Raw genomic sequence first — 16163 nt, 5'->3', positions numbered from 1 at the left:
ATTCCCCTTCACTCAGTATTCAGTATTCATGACTTAACAAAATGGCAGTTTGCTGTCCTGTTACACCTTTTTAGCAGGAAATATCAAGCACTAACAAAAAAAAAAAAATAACAACATGACACAGATATTTAGAATTAAAGGCAGAAAATTAGTTAGGTCATTAATCTGGGGTTTTTTGTATATCAAATATATTCTGCATATACAGTATAACAATTACTCTGTGACTAAGAATAATTTCTGCTTTATCTCAATTTTATTCAAACATATTTAAACTTGAGATGAAAATACCTAGAGATGGAGAATTCAATGCTTTTCTGGGCAGTTATCCCAGTTTATTCCAGTGTTTAAGCTATCTTGTTGATGAAAAAGTACTTTATTTCCAATCCATCTCAACTGAATAGGCTCTTGCTAAGAATTCTGAACTATATTAAAGAGCTCTTTAGTTCTCACTAGTTTCTCCCTGTGGAGATATACTGTCATCAAGAACCTTGTCTTCCTTTCTTTTTAATAAGATGAAACAGCCTGAGCACTCTAATATATTTATTGCAAGACGTTTTCTCTTGTCTTGTAATCCTATGTGTCTCCCCTCTTCACACCCTCCAAATGTCAAGTGCTATTTAAAAATGGTGATATGAGAAGTATACCAAATATTCCAAAATCCACCATTGCATCCAGAGATTAGCTTTTTTTTTTTTCACAGCACCAGACTGACACAGAAGGGAGTTCTTTATCTATTCCACATATATATTTATTTATTTATTTATTTATTTATTTATATATATTTATATTTATATATTTATATATATGACATTTCAGTATGCATCTATTTATCTATATATATAGATATATAAAAATATATGTATGTACAAAGACACATACATATACTTGCATCACAAGCATATAATTTGAACTCCAAGATTTACCTTCATTTTTATTGTGGTAAATTTCCCTTCAAGGGAAATTTGAAGCACATTCTGCTCTGGTCTACATGTGGGAAACTAGTGTAATTATCATAAGAAAATTCCTGATTCTGTTAAGTTTCATGACATTTATACAATTAGTGGTAGATAAACTCACCACCTCAATGTAATGACACTGTTATTTTTTTGATTTAGCAATTAACATCCTGTATTTTTTTTCTTGCATTTATTGAAAAGATATAATTAAAATCTGCTCTTAGCACTTTCCACTATACATCTAAATTTATGATTTCTATTTTTTCTGCACTGATTTTTTCATTATGTATATTTTCTTAGCTCTTTTTAAAGTTATTTTTGTTGGTTTGTGTTTGAGGAAATTATTTATTTGATTAGAATCTCCTGTGCAAGTATTTTCCCTTTTTCTGGTAATGTGAAATCTAAGTAGTTTTATACTTAATTTTATGTTATATATATATATATTGATTTTCAAGATCTAGATCTCCTCACTATCTTGGTTTTAATAACTATTTTATCAAGTTGACTAAAATATTATAACAACTTTTTACTTTTGCAATCAAGACTGTTAAATGCTACCCATTGTTTGTTTATCCTTCTTTTTATGCAAAGTCATCACATGAATCAATTTTATCCTTGAGAACGAATATTTCAATGATGGCCTCAAACCATGCAGTCATGAGGTCATGAATTTGCTTTGGCTTAATAATTATTTGATAAAGAAACCTAGCACCTACTATCTCCAGAAATCACTGGCTCCTATTTTTATTAGCAATATTTACTTACTGTACTTTTTACATATTCAAATATTCCATAATGACAATCCTTCGTAAAATCTCTCACTTCTACAACTTGAAAGACAACAGCATTTACATAAAAGTCTAGTCTAGATGTCTCCAACATACACTTTTCACTATTTTAATATTCTTCAAATTTCCATTTATCAGAATTTCTTTGATAAGTACTAATTCTTATGATTTACCTGTTGGCCACTCCATTTACCACTATTACTTTTCATTTTCTTCCTTTAATGAATGAGCCATATGATTTCACACTTGTGGAAGATATTCACAATAATCAACTTGTTGCTATCTGTATAAAATCCAGTTTCACACGTTAAATAAAGACTTCTCCAGTTAGCTGCTCTGTCTTAACCTGAGCACATAAGTAATTACTTATCACTATGATATTTCTCATCCCTTACAGTTTCCTGTGCTCTAGCATTCTTTTCTTAGTCCTTCTTACTTAGAGTATAATTTTCAAATTCAGAGTCTTCATCTTTTTTTCCTGGGGTATGTAACTAACTAACTTGTGTGCACATTAAAAATAATGTTAGTGTTAAGCAACCAGCCCAGGCAATTCTCCATGGTTAGTATTTCTCATTAATGCCCTGACAATTCTTTTATCTTTGACACACTTTAGACTGTACAATTTAGATTGTTCCATTTATTAGAACTAGGGTTTGTTTGTTTTTTTTTTTTAATAAACTCTCCTTTTCATGGTAGAGGACACTCACATTATAGACAAGCAAAAAAACCTCAGAGATTCTCTGAGAATTAATATCAACTTAATTAATATATAGCTACTGTAAAAATAAATAATAAATATATTTATAAAATAGTAACTGAAATATTCTTAGTACTGAAAATTGTAAAATTAGCCTCTAGAGGCATATTCTTTAGTTTGTCTGTTTATATTTTAAATAATCCACCAGGGGGAGTTCTAAGAATGAAACAGAAATATTGACAACAAACATGAACTCTTGGAAAAAAAGAATTTAAATGCACAACTGCCATGACTTATCATTTCTGTTGAGCACTAAAACTTTCAGTCAAGCTTGTGGCAAGTAGTGAGAGTTCAGTAACTACAGATTCATATTGAAGTTGAAAATTCTAGTGTTCCAAAACAATGACATAGGGGAGAATGAAACACAGCTACTTGATATTAAGTCTAATCTTCAGTGCCTTGAGTATTTTTTATTAATTATTGAAGTAAATTATATTTAACCTTGAGTCAGCTGTCAATCTTTTATTATGACCACTTCAGTCATAGAGACTATCCTTTTAAGTCCTGTTCCTTAGCACCATCAGTGTTAAGAGATAGATTTTCTAACCTTTTATCCCATAGAAAAGCCCCAAGAAATATTCACACAATTCTCTACAGCTTGCTCTCACTAATGTTTCCCTTCCGGAAGACACTTGGATTATACCATATTATTATGTGCTCAACCCTGTAAAACACACCAGCTAAACAGGTTAACATCAGGTATGATGTTAATATGGCATCATTTTGAACAAATAATTCCAGGGGTTTCAAGCAAAGAAAAGAAATTAAATATGGAGAGTCATGAAAGAATATGCAATACCCTTAAAAAAAAGTTGAAACAATCTTAATAGGGTGATTCTAGAAGTATATGTGTTTTCCAGCTGGTATAAACAAGTGTTATCTTTAATGACTCTAATGAAATTATGTCCATTTACATTTCATTATTTTTTGCTACTCAAAATACTTTTTCAAGTACTAGATGTGATAATGATCTCAAAATCAAGTAAGGCTATTTCCTTCTAAGAAGCAACTGATTAATCTTCTTTTGAAGCATGTTTTAATTTTTGAAGTAGTCCAGAAGCAGTCATCTTCAGACAGGCTTTTGGAACTGCAATTCCCAAAGATTAGAAGTTATTTAAAGGAATCACTCAAACAAAAAGGATTTTTTTTTTCTTCTTCCCATCTTTCTTCCCTTCTTTCCTTTAATTTTTGAGCCATTCATCTTATTCTATAAAACAGTTGTTCTTTGCTGCTAGGCTGCAAGTACACTGGATGTCACAAAATGGGGTTGCATACAATGGGGATCATAAAGCAATAAGACAAGCCTGATCATGAAAAAAGAAGATCTCCAGATTCCAAATCCTCAGTGGAGTGAGGATCAGCTATAATTGCTAATTGAAAAAAAGTCTTCTCTACCTAGGGGAATGCTGAATTGATAGAAGCATCCCATTCCCTAGAAAACTTCAATACATGCAACAATAATTACTGTTTTCATTCCATGTCATCATTGGTTACATTTTCAGAAAATTTGAGAAACATTTTTATGATTTTTGCATTTATACTGAAAGCAACATTGGTAACACAGGGATGCTTTTGTTATTGCTGAGAAGTCCTTACACAGCATCAAGCCCTTTGTAATTATAGTTACATTACATTGAAGCTGACAAACATAATGATATATAATATAGCTTATGTGTTATATATGTACATAATTACATATATATATATATATATATATATATATATATATATATATATATATATACACTTATGAATGAACAGCATACCTGAACAGTGAAGCTAACATACACTGTCATTTCCAGTAATCCTTTTGGATTTCTCAATGTTTACTGCCTTTCCAGCTTAATTTCTAATGTTTCCATTACATATTCTCTGTGTGGAACAGAATTGCTACTGACAAGTATTAAGGGCGTGTCTACTTTAAGTGACCAAGAGGTGGAACCCATCATGGATGGAAAGAGAGTAAAGCATGGAAATCAAAGAGGAGGGGAGGAGGAAAGAAAGAAGGAAAGCAAGCAGCAAGCAGAGAGGACATGAAGGCAGGAAATCAGGAAGAGAAAGAGGGAGGAGATGAAAGGGGCACAGCTCCCTAATGTGGAAGGTGGAAGGTAGAGGGAGAGAGAGTAGAAGGAACAGAGGAAGGAACAAGAGGAGAAGGACGCAGGCAAAGTGAAAGAAATTAATGATATTGTGAAAATACAGGGAGAGTTCAAAAATGAAATTATGTAATTCATTATGGATAGCTACATTACCAGGCCTATCCTCCTGCATTTTACATGTTGGTCATGTAAAAATCACACCTTATTGTCGCTGTTAAGTTTTGTTGTTTCTTTTCCAGAACAGGTTGTAAGAAAAAAGCAGTTCCAATGTGTCTGAGAAGCTTACAAGATTCACTTACACTTTTTTATTATTTTGAGATAAAAGTAGATAAATATTTGCTTTTGAATATTTAATATATATGTATAGAGTGTTCTTTTGTGTTCTTTTGTAGCTTGTGTTCTTTTGTAGCTATCTTGTATTCTTTTGAAGCTAGCATGTATTACAATGTCTTTAAAACCTCTAAGTCTAAATGAGTTTACAAAAATGAAATAGTTTTTAAATTATATATTTTCATGAGAAAAAAAAAAAGTGTTTTTGGTAAGAATATTTTCTAATCAATATGAGATAATCTGTTATTTCTTGGTGCCAAGAAAAAAATTCACCATGAACAGTTGTCAAGGAGGAAGGGGCAGGGAGAAAGACCACCAGGCAGTGTGATGCTGCAAAGTTCTATTTAATAATTGAACCAAAGCAGCGAGTAAGCTGTGTCAGGAAAAACCTCACACTCCCACACATACAGCCCACACAGTTCCAGCTACCAATGCTAGCCCTAAATGTGAGTTGACACAGTGGAGCCTGGGGAAATGCAGCAATTTCTGCAGCTCAGTTTTGGATGCCTGCATCACAATATGCCCTTCTGGTCCTAGTCCCTGTTACTGAGGTGTCACACAGGCCACAAATAAAATCAGCCCATGATGGTATGATGTAACTTTCTGGCAACTTCAGGTTTTGCTCTTCTCTTGCTTGCTGACCCACAGCCTGTACCAAGGCTAATCATACTCTGGCTGTTAGAGTGAGTTGTATTGTCATTGTATTGTCATCTACGGCTCATTGTATCCAGTCACCCAAGTCTTTATTAAGGTTGTGATGTTTTCACCACAGAAAAAACTTCCTGAAAATTTGTAATTCAACTGGGAGAGTGAGAACATACACTCTTTTGTTCCCCTGCCTCCAGTCTAGAAAGAAATACTTGCAGGTGATGTTTTTCTCTCAGTATCACTGTATTAAGGTTCTCTAACATCTGTCATTATTGTATTGAATGGTTTCAGTACATTGACAGAACATTGTAAAGCCTTGGTTTCTTATATTGCTTCAGGAAAGACCAGGGCTAACCTCTACTCTGAAGTGTTATCTTTTGGTATTTTTTTGTTTTGTTTCGTTTTCTTTTTCCCCAGTACTCCAAGTATGAAAAACCATACCATTCCTTGAGATTTCATTGTCCTTTTTTTGTATGACTGCATATTCTTTCTTAGTCAACAGAGAAGTTACAAGTCTGCCCTGCATTGTACTGAACACATTATTTCCAGATAAGAACAGACTGAGTATTTTCAAGCCATTTTAACAACAGGAGATACTGATGATTTCAGAAAGCAGAGCAATGAATAGGGAAAAGAATCTTGGTGATGGAGTTTTTACAGAGTAAAATTTCTACTCGTCATATATTGTTCTGTTTGCTTCAACCATAGTCCAAAGACTATGATTCTCTTTTCTATCATGTCTCATTCCTGTATCTTTCCTTCTTCTGTTTTTCCTACCAGAGTTCCCCATACTAGTATCAGTTGAATCACCCTGTCCAATATTAGCTCTTTTTCACCCCCCACCAGCTACATATTCCAATTAGACTGTATCATTTGTTGTCTGAAATACCCACAGAAAGCAATAGTGAGTCTTCTTTCTAGTCTAAAGGACTAGTTGTCAATGTTAAAGTGTTTGGAATATCGGAGAGAAAATGCACTTAAAGCTTATGTCATGCTTTCTTGGTACCCCTGAACTGGAAATTCAATACATACTACATTTTCAGAGAATTTAGACATCAATTAATTTTCTACACTCACAGTGTAAGAACTCATGTGGGGCTTTTATTTACCCACCCTTGAATACTTTCATGAAAACAAAGAAAGAATGCTTATCTCCAGTACTGGAACACATCCTTTAACCTTACCAAAGACATTCAAAAATGGCAGGTAATTTGATTTTACACTGGCATGCAGACTCAAAGGTTTGAATTTACAGCTACAAAATTCAGCTGCCTTGTTTCTCATCTTCATTTGTTTTCCATGAATGACAAGAAAATCCTCCAGGATTCACTGTCTTTGGAGTGCTTTTTTAGTTTGATGTTTGCAGTTCTGTGCATACTGAAACAGATTCATTCTGATTTTAGGCACTCACCAAAGGTTAGGTTAAGTCTGCTTGCCCTGAGATACCTCTAAGAATAGTAGTTTATTGCTGCCTACAGTTCAGTCAGATAAAGCAGGATTTATAAATGATATATTTTTCACTAGAGAAATTGAGATGTAGATCTACTGACCCCACAAACAATTACCATATGAAGAAGGAGAGACCTATCAGAGTACCCTTAGTATGCAAATATATGCCTAAAGCATGGAAGGTATTAGTTCAATGGGATATTAATATTGCTGCTAAATATTCAGTTTTCTGGAACTAGAATAAACTTGAAAAACAAATTAAAGGTACAGGAACAGTTGAAATTCGTGTATAATGTAAAAATGTTATTCATTTGAGAGCACTGCTTTTCAGAGCAGTCCTCTCTAGGAATAATACAGAATTCTGCCATACTAACCTTTTTAATATAGCATCTAGGCAACCAAATTAAAGTTCCTGATGATTGTGAAGCCATCAAATTGTGATTAAGGCACTATAAGTTATTTCCTTAACTATTTTCCTGTAGATTTCACAGTATTTTTCTACCAGCAGTTGTCTTTTCCATTTTCTGTTAATTATCTTGGTGTCCATATGCTAGTTCTTGAAATGCTCTTACCTTCCTCTTCTCCAACTGTGTCTTGATGGAGTGGTACTGTAATATGCTATGTCACAGCTCTGCTAAGGAGAACTTAAAATGAAAGTGGCACCTGTGCTAAGTGCTGATTATTGCTTTCAAACAAGAATCTTAAAAATATTGAAAGTGTGAAAGGTGATCTATAAAGAGCAATCTTTTCTCAAAAAAAACAAAAGAAAAAAATTTGGAGTAGAAGTCATAATAATTGCAATAATAGTTTATATTAAAAAAATTACTGAACTATTTTAAGAAAGTCATCCTATCAAGAGAAATAAAAGATCAAATTTTGTGGTTCAATTTAAAGTAGCAAGGATTTTGTCACTCTTGCTTGTGTTTGCACTGTTGAAATTGTTCACTTTTGTGTATCACTAGCATGGCTTTAAAGGGGCAAAATAGAGAATATTCTGAACCTCAAAAAATAAACTTTCCAGTCAGGCATAATTGATACTGGATTATAAGTTCCAAATTGTTTTTCATTTTAAGTTCTGTTTCTCTGGTAATAATATTTATTTCAATTATTCTTGTGTCTTTGGAGTATTTTCAACTTAATTTTTCTTATCCAAGGGAAGAGGAAGAGGGATATAATATCCTTCCTCTAGAGAGAGGAAGGATATTATAAAAAAAACAACCTTTAAACAGAGTATCAGAATAACAGCTTTAAAAATCAGAATTTAACTAGTCAAGTGAAGGGACCTGTTTTCTTTAAAATTAGCATTCTATGTAGATCAAGGAAGCATTTTAAATAAAGATATAATTAAACTTTTTATTCCAAGCTAGTACACTGAGCATAAAAACCAGAAAATTGCAGAATGTTTTAAAATTTCAGTGTGTTAACTTGTTGCTAACATGTTACCAATACCTTACTGCTAACAAATTTCAATTAAATGGTAGCTCCGGGAAACCCATCTGTTGTGCATTGTTTGAAAAGTAAAATTAAGAAAAAAATCTGAACTTTTGCTTCATGTTATCCCTGGATACATAGCTCAGAGTTAACCACTGAAAACATACAGGAGATATATTTAATAGCCTTACAGAATAATTTTCCTTCAAAGTGACCTCAGGTAGTCACAGTCCCTGCTCAGAGCATGTCTTAACTAGGTCAGGTTACTTAGCAACATTTTCAGTCATGTCTTGAATGCCTCCAAGAACAGATCCCAAAAATTCCAGTGGTTGTTACTTTCCTAGTGTTTAAATACTCCCAATGTTCTAAAACAATAATCTTAATATCCAATTAGGATTTTCCATATCCTAATTTACTAGGTAAATTTGGTCTGTTTCCTATTAGTCTGCACCCTCAACAACAGTCTGGATCCTTGTCTGCATCCCCCCAATCATGTAGTTGCAGGGAGCTCTAAAGTCTCCCTCAGTACACCAGATTCACAAGCCCAGCTTCCTCAGACTTCCCTTCCAGCATCCAGTCAGCACAGTGACTTCCCCTGGACTAACTTCATTATATCCATCTCTCTCTTGAACTGAGGAATATAAAAGGAGACACAACACTTTGTATTTGGTCTCATGGGTGCCAAATAGGGAAGGATCACCTTCAACTTTCTCAGTCTCACTGATATACCCCAGGATGCTAATGGCCTTCTTGCAGAAAGGGTGCATTGCTGGTTTACTCTCAACTTGGTGTCCTTTTCTGAAGGGCCGTTTCCTAGACAGTTGCTCCCCAGTCTGTAGCAGTGCATGGGGTTTTTTGTCCCTAGATTGCAGGAGTTTGCATTTCCCTTTGCTGAACTTCATGATGTTTTTCACTTTTGGGACCAGGCCTTTTTAATACCTTTATTAGTGATCTGGATGAGGGAATCGAATGCATTCTGAGTAAATTTGCAGGAAACAACATGTTGGGCAGGAGTGTCATCTGCTGAAGGGTATAAAAGCTCTGCAGAGGGATTGGAAAGGCTGGATTGATGGGCCAAGGCCCGTGGTGTGAGGCTCAACATGACAAATGCACTTGGGTCACAACAACCCTGTGCAACACTGCAGGCTTGGGGATGAGTGGCCATAAAGCAAAAAAAGCTAGTGAAGGGTCTGGAACATAAATCCTCTTGGGGTGGCTGAGGTTACTGGAGTGGTTTAGCCTGGTGAAAAGAAGGTTCAGAATAGACTATATTGTTCTCTGCAACTGCTTGAATGGAGCTTGTGTTGAAGTGGGGTTTGGCATCTTCTCCCAGGCAATGAGAGACAAGGGGAGGGCAACTACCTCAATCAGCACAAAGGGAGGTTGGTTCAGGTTGGATATCAAGAAAAATTTCTTCCCTGAAACAGTGTTGGAGCATTGGAACATTCTCTCCAATAAACTGGTGAACTCACTATCCCTGGAGATATTAAAAAAATAAGTAGAAGTGGCACTTTGTGACATGGTTTAGAGGGTATAGTATTTATGCAAAGACAGGACTTGATCTTGGAGGTAATTTCCAACCTTAATGACTCTGTGATGCTGTGCTTTCAACCCATTGCATTAGCATGCCCTCTAAATAGTAGCCTTGTTCTCAAACACCTCCTCCTGACAGTTTGATGGCATCTGTAAAATTGCTGAGAGAGAACTCCATCTTATCAGCTAATAATTACTGAAGTTGCTAGACAGTGTTGGACCCCAAAATTATCCCTGAGGAACATCACTATTTGCTTGTCACCAGCTGGACTTTTTATTACATATTACAGGTCTCTGGACCTCTCTGTCCAGTCAGCTTTCCATCCATCTCATTGTTTGTTTATCCATAAGTCACCAATGTGGTGATAAAGAGGTTAAAGTGGTGAAAAAAAAGTACAGTTTGAAGATAAAATAACTGTTATCTGATCAGTATCTATTGAGCAGCATGTGGTCAGCTATATTAGAAAGCAACCTTATGACCCTGTACATATATGATGTTAATCAGACAGGGTTAAGGGTTAATTGTTGCAGCAGCCAAGAGGAGGAATAGCTAGGACCTGGAGGTTATTCTATACCACCTCATACCATTTTCCAGGGACTTGGGAAAAGCTCCCTTCCAGGTCAGCCAGTGTGGTAGACTAAGCAGTTGAGTATTGTTGTGGGGTTTCCCCCATGGTGAACATGTGAATCACTTGCCTCCTTCTTATACTTTGTCATTTTCATACTATTGTTGCTGCTGATGTTCCTTTTCCTATCTCATTGCGGTTTCCTGAAAATTGTTCTTATCTCAACCTTTGACCTTCACCTTTTGTGCTTCCAGTTCACCTCTCCAGTCCTGCTGCAGAGGGAGGGGGAGAGAAAAGGGGAAGGGAGTGAGCAGTGCATGGTTTGGAGTGATTTAGTGGGAACACTAAATTGAGGAATGTTACTCCTTACCATGACTCTAAAGAACTATTAAATTTAAATTGCGATACTAGAGAGTTTTCTTGCCACACGTATTGTCTGACTTTAGTTAAAGCTGTACTAAAACTAACACTGAAATAAACCCCTGATGTCTGAATGTACAACTACAACTCATTAATGACTGTTGTGACCATTTATCAATATGTCAAAAATATTTTTCTTAATTTGAATATGGAGTAACATTACAATGTTTCAATATGCTTCTGGATAAACTGTTGTAAATGGAAAGGAAAGGTTTTACATATCACTCCTCCCCCACTCCAGCCCAACAGGTTTTAACCTGTTGTGAAATTTTGTAACCTAGATAATAAACATAACTAATAAAATGATCACTGAAGCTCTTCGCCATAAAAAAATCATTAAAAATCTGCATAAGGCATACACTTCAACTAAATGAAACGGCTTCCCCATCTGCAGTACAATCAGAATTCTCAGTAAATTAAAGAGCCCATGTAGAGTCAGCACATGTCACTAAGATACTTACGTGCTCATAATTAAGATTGAATAATGTTTTGTTGTGCTGGGACTAATGACCCTTGCAGTGCAAAGCACAGAACTGCATCTCTGAGAAGCTAAACACCTCTTACCACTTCATTCAAAGCACTTGCAAACATTCTGCATCTCCCAGGCTTGGAACTGTAACATATGTTAGGGTCCTTTATATTGCTAACATTATGAGTGGGTTACAGATACATCAATCACTTTATTCATTCATGTTCCTCTGGTCAAGGAATTTTTACTTAGGGACATTCTTCTGCTCAGTGCATCAAAGTAATTTGAAGATTTTACATGTTTATGTTTAGCAATTCATTTTGAAATATGACGAAATAAAAATAAGGGACAAGATCTATCATTTCAACTCTCAAACTGCAGTTTCAAGATTCAAAATTATCACTGAGGCTTAAGTGAAGTTTCCTAAGAGGCGAAGCACTGAAAGATTAAATAGCTATGTCTATGAGATATTTCAATTTTCTGTTTGAAGCAAACAGGTTTAAGTGAAATGGCATGTAATGAGATGAAGAATCTGGTACTATATTTTGGAAGGTAACACTCAATTCCTAAACATTACTTATACATTATAACACAAGCAGAACCATGGCCTTTACTGGGAGAAAGAAAGCATTTGTATTCAAAACCACACCAAGTATGAGTATTTTTTTTAGTATTTTTCCAAGCTTTTAAACCAAACTGCAATTATCTTTTAAGGAAAAATATTACATACTTTTCCTCTTTTGATATTTACCAGTGCACCAAAGTAGTTGTTGTAAGAAGGGCTAATGGTACATTAAAGCCACAGAGTCTATTAATCTAGAATGGTCTATTATAAAACTTCACCAATAAATACACAGTGGTTCAAATTAGAGCATATTTGAAAACATCTTCTACTCTAAAAATAGTTGCATCCCAATGAGGTGGCCATCACAGTTTTGAATTATACTTAACTCTGTTTTCTAAAGAGACAGATAAATCCATACAGGATGACCAAAATTTCTGACAAGTATGACAAAGCAGATAAATTGCAGACTTTAGCGGTTATCTTCCCTATATATGAAGCCCCTTATACCTAGAATAAAGAACTGTCACTAAAAATGCTTGCTTGAAGAAATAATTTGCTTCATCTTATTAATATGTTTCATTTTTCTGTTTTTATGAATTTTTTTAAAGACATCACACATGCATTTAATTCTACACATGCATTTAATTCTAAATCATTTAACTTAACTCTGGCAATAAACTAGGAATTTAAACTTGTCAGATATATGCTTCTGCAGATTGAAAGCTTTCAGAAACTGACAAGCTAGTTACAATCCAGATTGCAATTAAGAAGTACAGAAGTCTTAAATCAAGAGACATGGATATTTATTCTGCCATTTAAATTAGTAAATCCATTAAAAATAATTTAAAAAATAAAAAATCACACCATAAAACACTGGTAGGGCATGTTCATACCTCAGAAATAAAACAAACTACATTACATCTGATGTGCCTAAAAAGAAACCACTGAGAATTTACATTTTTTTTCTTATTAAGTTCTTCATTGCAAAGCTTTCACTTAAAATGAAAGCCATCCAAGTTCCATTTGCCATCCAAGTTCCAGTTCTAAAAAGTACAGGGAACACAATCACAGAAATCTCCAACATTCATTGTTCACCAAATTTTTATTAAATCTACCTTCCTCTTTTCTTCCACCAATCTCATATTTTGCTATATGGCAAATATATTTTCTAGGATTTTTCAAATGTTATCTGGTTTTCCTTCACTGCTTTTCTTATCTTAATTTCCTCAATTTCTCCCTCTTCTGTGAACACATTTACTCTTCCTTGCTTAGATTTTGCATTTCAAATTAATAATTTGATATTTGACACTTAAGACTCCCCCAGTAAACATCAGGGATATTATACTTCTGCCCATGGAAAGACATATATAACTTTATAGTTAACAAATTTTATTTACAGTAGATAGGACATACCTGCAAGCACTATGCAAATAAAAATTTGTATTCTTTGTTTCCACAGATTTCCTGGTTAGGAAAATAGAAGTTATTCAATGTGACAGAAAACATGTCTGAAATTAAAAATCTCCTGTCAACAGGATTCTTAATTTAATTGGGCTGCTCTTTGAAGCTTTTTATTCTTCAGTATAAAGAAGTTTATGAGCTCTAATGTCTTGCCCTCATAATATATTATGTGAAAGCACCAAGCAACTTATGTAACAACAGTGTAATTTAGAACTTATATCAAGTCTGAGACTAGGCAAGAAGATTTCTTTGAAAAATGAAGACTAAAACATTTATGGCGATTCAATGATGCAAAATATTTATTGAAATATATTGATTTTCATTAGAATGCTCTTGTGAAGAAAATTGTGACTTTCTACTTAAAAGTAATTGGTGGGGAAAAGTTGTATAACATTTGCCAGGTATAATGCAGGCAGAGAGCTACTGTTTTATTACTTGTTTTCTTTTCAGATGAATAGATGAATATTCAATTTCAACTATGTAATTAGCTAAGAAAGAAAATTATTCAAAGATTAGATTTAACTTGAGTTATATCTCAAAATTATTACACAATCATATAAGCCATGCCTATAAATCTCTTTTTGCAAGATTATTTTAAAAACTTTGTCTTGCTCCCCATTCCTACATCAGTTCTATATCAGTATAGAACTATTGTTTGAGGTTTTTATCTCAAGCAAACAACTCCACAAGATTCCAGAGTTAAGGAGTACTTTTACTTCCTATTCACAACAAGCTTTTGCAATAACACTATGGAAGAAGATTCACAGAGCTAGAATTTGAGATAGACCACTTTGAACTCTTAAAAGCACCCTGAAAAGCTTTAAACAAAGGACCTTGAAGTTCCCTGGAAAGCAAAAGAACTGTTTTTTAAGGAAACAACGATTTTTCCATCCTTTTTTAAGTCAGCACTTCTCCTCAAGTCCTCTGCATAAGACTGCAGGAGTTTGCAAACAAACTCCCTCTTGCCCTACTTTATGTTTGCCCTCATCACAGCCCATACTACTGTCCTGAAGTCTGAAGGAAAAAATAATGCATTCTGTCACCTAAGAGACTATGCATCTGCTCTTTGCCTGTGCTCCTCACTTTCCTCCCCTCTCTTCATATTTCCAGGTCTCTGGTGTTCCTCTATCAAACTCCTCAGGGTATCTTCTTTGAACTGTGTAAGTTTTCCCTGGCTATGTATCCATGTAGAAGAACTAATCACTTTTCTCTTATGTAGATACTCTTTGCCTGAAAATGCTGTAGTGAAGATAGGCAATAAGGCACTCCTTCCCCACTCACAACTGGTTTTCCACACACGTTAACACAAAGAAGTAAGTCAAATAGATGTGAGATGATTCACATATAAATGAAGTAACACAAAGCCTGTGAAAATATCACACACTATGAAGCTTATCCTTTAGGGTTATGCTTTCATTGGGTCAGAAAAAAACCCTGCCATTTCATGGTGATTTTCTCTTTTTCTTGCAAGAGAAAACATGACTTGTGCATGCTTGCAAGTACCCTTGGAGATAAATCAGAGCTTGTGTGTTAATTACAACTGACTTCCTTTATGATCTGCCATCTTTTGTTGGTGATTTTTCCATTATACATAATTCAGATTTTAGATCTCAGCATTAAAAGAATAATAAATTATATACCTAATATCTGAGACATGGCACAGATCTTTGTGAACTTTGATACATTAGATATGTGAGTCACAAGTCTTCAAATGTACTATGAGTAATTTCACTCCCCCAAAAATATTTCAATAAGTTCTTTTAAAGAATCATAAGCAGTTTTAAAATTTTTGAAATCAATGTTTTTCTCTATTTTTTTATGTTCATAAACAAAACAAACTGAAAATATGAAAGTAATATATAAATCTAAAAAATATATTGATAAAAAGGTTGGATTTTTTCAAAACACATGTTCAGTCCTAATACAATTTCATTCAAAAAAAGATCATATGAATGCTGCTCTGACAGCTTATTTCTCTCTACTAACAGATCAAGGTTAACCTGACTAGTTTGGACCTCTAATACATAGAAATCACAGAACTCACTTCAGAAGTGTAACATGGATATAACTACCTGAACTATGACAAAAACCACAGTTAAACCTGTGAATTGCAATGTGTTATTAGTTACAGAAAAGAATAAATAAAATAAAGACATAAATGCTGAACAAGAGAATGACATCCATTGAAATATACTCTATTACTTCAATAATAATTTCAGAAGAAACCTAAAAAGAATCATTATTTCTCATAAATTATATATAATATAGTTCTTATGTAAGTTTAATTTCATGAGTCAGATGTTTTTAATTTGGTCAAACTTTAAAAAGTCAAATGGCTACTAATATGATTTAATTTCTGAATAAGTAGCATATTTCTTCTTCATTGATTCTGGTTAAATTTTGACATAAATTTCATACCTATTCTGTCACATAAAGGTGGAAAAATATTAAATATTACCAGATAAAATTCCTTATTTCTAGAACTTCCTGTCTTAATCTACTTCACAGATGGATAAAAGGATGACCAAATTCTTGACAAAAAACCCAAACCAACTACCCAACAAAACTCCCCTTCATAGTGTTCCCATGCAGAACAATCACAATTACAAAGCTTCCTTAAAGCTAAATTAAAGTGATTAAAGGGTGTTATAATGATTTACATACACTTTTCTATTATCACCTGTATGAGAA

The 16163-nt window shown here is 34.0% G+C and overlaps 1 protein-coding gene across 1 annotated transcript in view; it reads right to left on the bottom strand.

The window, feature by feature from the left end:
* KLHL1 (kelch like family member 1) overlaps window positions 1–16163 on the bottom strand; it is a 197657-nt gene that overhangs the window by 99474 nt on the left and 82020 nt on the right. The window lies entirely within an intron of this gene.

The sequence above is a fragment of the Lonchura striata genome, chromosome 1, assembly GCF_050655825.1.
Source record: "Lonchura striata isolate lonStrDom1 chromosome 1, ASM5065582v1, whole genome shotgun sequence".
Lineage (NCBI taxonomy): Eukaryota > Metazoa > Chordata > Aves > Passeriformes > Estrildidae > Lonchura > Lonchura striata.
This window is presented reverse-complemented; position numbering and strand designations above follow the sequence as displayed.